General features: G+C 38.5%; 1 protein-coding gene across 1 annotated transcript in view; it reads left to right on the top strand.

Moving 5' to 3' along the window:
- Positions 1-3653, top strand: part of LOC107714755 (semaphorin-6D-like) — a 27782-nt gene that overhangs the window by 5831 nt on the left and 18298 nt on the right. The gene's annotated exons all lie outside the window — the stretch shown is intronic.

Genomic DNA, 3653 nt, shown 5'->3' with positions numbered 1-3653 from the left:
TCTGTGGCGCGGCAGGATTTTCTGTCGGCTGCATTTAAATCCGCGTCTGAAGTTTCCCGCTCTGTTCAGCGTGCAGTATCACGTGTCTAAACAAATAGCACCTGCTGTCAGTGATTTCAACCACTAGAGGCCGCTCTCGTACTGTATAATGACAGCAGACCCTTCTCAGCCGTTCCAGCAACAGACGCAACCTGGAAAAATATCGGCATGGATTTTTGCCGATAATGATAGTTCCAGCTAAAAACTATTGGTGCCGATTAATCGGCAAAACCGATACATCGGTCGACCGCTAGTATTAACTCTTCATTTAGACAATGCATTTACAAAAATTTGCAAAGCGTCTTAAAAATACAGCACTTCATATACCAAACATGTTTAAAAACACGAGATGTGGGCAGTGAATGAAAAAAAACATGATCTAGAGATGCGTTTTTAAAAGTTGAACTACATTTAACTCAAGCGTTGCATTTTTGTCATGCGTGAGAAGCTGCAAAAGATGCAAGATGTGAGCACCAAACATGTAGTGCATATTTACGTTAAAAAAGCAGCAAAGTGGAAAAACACGTTCTGTAAAAAATATGTTTTTGCATTCAAAAACACAAGATGCAGGGCAATGGAATGGAATGAACTTCTTAATGCACTGCTTGAGTTATTTTATCGTGCACAAGACTTTGCAACAGTTGCGTGACCCGAACTCAGCAGTCAAAAACATCAATCTAGTGCATGTTTACATAGAAAACACAATGAGAAAACTGCGCAGTGGAATGCAAAAACACGTTCTGTGTGAACGGCCGCTTATACACAGACCAACAGTTAAAACATAGCGTTGACCGACAGCAAGAGCATGTCTGGTGTGAGTGGCCTTAAGACTGTGTTTATAGTGTAGAGTAACTACCACTGGACGCTCGCTGGATATCTTTGGGTCCAAGAGTGCCAGTGCAAGTTAAAAGAGAAGGAAACAGCAGAGACAGTTCTGGGCTCTGGACAGGAAGCAAGCGGCTGCTTTATGTCAAAGGTGCCGAGTATTTTTACTGAGAGTGTGAGAACCGTTACAGATACATTTTTTTTCACTTCTTAAAGGAATATTCCACCCAAAATTGAAATGTGCTGGAAGTGTACAACAAGCTGTAGATAGGTTTGTTTCTTCATCAGATTTGGAGAAATGTAGCATTCCATCACATGAAACCACCGTAAGTCTGCTCTGTTCAGTAATTGGCTGACTAGGCAGCAGTCAGTTGTCTTGTGTTTTGAGGTGCAGGAAACACTAGAGTAGGGCTGTCGTGATTTGTCGATTTTATTCGACTATTCGATTTAAAAAAATCCTCGACTTCATTTTGTTGCGTCAAAATGGCCAAATATTAAAGATTAAGTGGACATTTGAATTAAATGGTGCTTGGTCAATATTAAACGAGTATTAGATCGCACAGTAATGTGTAAAAAATAATCATCAGGCTGTTGGCGCCCCCTGCAGGCCTTTGTAGCTCTATTGTTTATAATACATTATGTATTTTAACAGTTTTGTTCAATAAAACCATATGATTTCTTACGAAAACTGTTTTAGGTACGTTCATTCATTTCTATTGTCTGTTTGAACTCGCCGCTGTTTTCGTTATTCATAACATTTCGCATTATTTCCTTGCCATATCATTTCTATATAAAGAAAAATTTGCCAAAGTTAAAAAATCTGAGGGCCATCCAGAGCATCTGTAGAGGAGCTCAGAAACGCTCGTTTGGCAAATGTTCCCATCCAACTTGATAGAAATTCTGCCAAGAAGAATGGGCAAGAATTGAGTGTCAAGATGTGCACTGCTAAATCACAGCTGCAGGAACATAATAAAATGGGGAAAAATGTGTAAAATAGGCACTAAATGCTAGCTCTTTATCTGTTGTTATTGCAGTCATGTCTTTTGTAAAAATGTTTTCTTATCTCTGTGTGTTCATCAGTCCTGCCGCTTTGGCTTTGTCTTGGTGCTCTTAAATGTGGTGTTTTTGGTTGTTTTGATCTGGTTGTGACTGTGTTTAGCGGCTGGAAACACTTTCCACATTTAAACAGCTATGAATTACAGTTCTGTTGAGACGGTTTTCACTCAGAAATTGCTTGCAAATTTCACAAAAAAATTAGAAATGGCAAGTAACAAACTGAATTAACATGAAATAGTATTTTCTTGTAAGGCATACTCTAATAATTTTTGTTTTATTTACAATTCCATTTTTTTTTGCATTGTATAGATAGTAAATATTGAGGTGGTTCCTCTATAATTTCACGCTAGCTGTCAGATGCTTTGCGTGTATCTTTTTTTTTTGCAATAAATAATGCTTGCTTTGATATTTTGTAATCTGCATAATTGGCTCTCTGCGCTTCGTTAATGGCCTGAACATTACAGTTAATTACAGGCCTGTAATGCAATTTAACGAAGGGGGAATTCAGGAAGTCAAGTGCTTTAGCTTCTAGTATATAAACGTTTTAATTCAATAAGCCTGTGCATTAAAAAATCCAGATTATACCCCCAACTCATGTGTCCCGCTTCATCTGCCTAATGGAAGATTAGCTCTGATTAGCCATTAATTAGCTTAAGTGTCTCCCAGCCGGCACACACACAAAGCTTCTTGTCAGATTAGCTTCAGGTTGGGTCAGTTTTTAAATGTCAGATTGTTATGGGATCATTTATTATTTGCTCTTTGTCCATTCAGATGTTATAATCATGTGCTTTGATTTCTGCCACACTAATGTGAGTCTGACCTTAATCTCAACTCTACACACCAAAATAAAAAGTTGATCCCAGAATCACAGTCCAAACTGAAGCTTGCTGCTGGGTTTAACCAGACCAGACCAAGATAAGTCAATCATTGCAATCATTACAATCTAAATCATTGTAATTTACTGTTTGTGTTTTTGATGTGAGTTTTTGACTGTTGAAATCTGTTGTGTTCTTGTAATGTGATACACGTTTACACAGTTCATTTAGGGCACGTCAGATAATCTAGATTAACCTTTAGACCAGGCGTCTTCAACAGGGAGATTTAAAGGAAAAGTTCAGACTTTGTTTCGTCATCAGGTTTGGAGAAATGTAGTGTTTGTAATAGGGATGGGCATTCCAAGCAAAAATTACATATTCGAAAATCACTGGGTATTATTCGAATAATATTCGAGATTCGCAATCACACGTACGGAGCAGCACTCGGCAGTACTTACCACACATTTGACAAGATCAGGTGTTTGTCAGTGGTGCTCAGGATCTGCAAATCATTCGCCATCAATCCTAGTCATCTCTCCTTACTCTGTTTATGTGGTAAGTGAAATGCTATGTACTGTAATGTAACAGGCTACCGCTAGCAAGCGGCTAACCATGTCCCTTTAGTGGCTCCGTAGTGTGTGTGTGAGACACTCGCGTTCTCTCTTTCCTTACGTGTGTATGCGCACACATCCTCGTACCTCACCGCTCCAAACCATAACTCCAAACTTAATCCGGGAAAGGTGAACATTCCTGCATCATAACTTGGGACTGAAAGATGAATGTGTAGAAAGTGAGCATGTCTCCAAAAACCTTGTTGATCTGCAGGTTTAATGACTGCATTTTTAATAAAAAATTTTATTTTTGTTTTTACAGAAATTATGTTTTGATTATATTTTTGATTTATTGAGCTGCAGGTTT

The sequence above is a fragment of the Sinocyclocheilus rhinocerous genome, unplaced genomic scaffold (assembly GCF_001515625.1).
Source record: "Sinocyclocheilus rhinocerous isolate Xijiao unplaced genomic scaffold, SAMN03320098_v1.1 scaffold359, whole genome shotgun sequence".
NCBI lineage: Eukaryota > Metazoa > Chordata > Actinopteri > Cypriniformes > Cyprinidae > Sinocyclocheilus > Sinocyclocheilus rhinocerous.
Note: the sequence above shows the minus strand (reverse complement) of the source record. Positions and strands in the feature narration are given on the sequence as shown.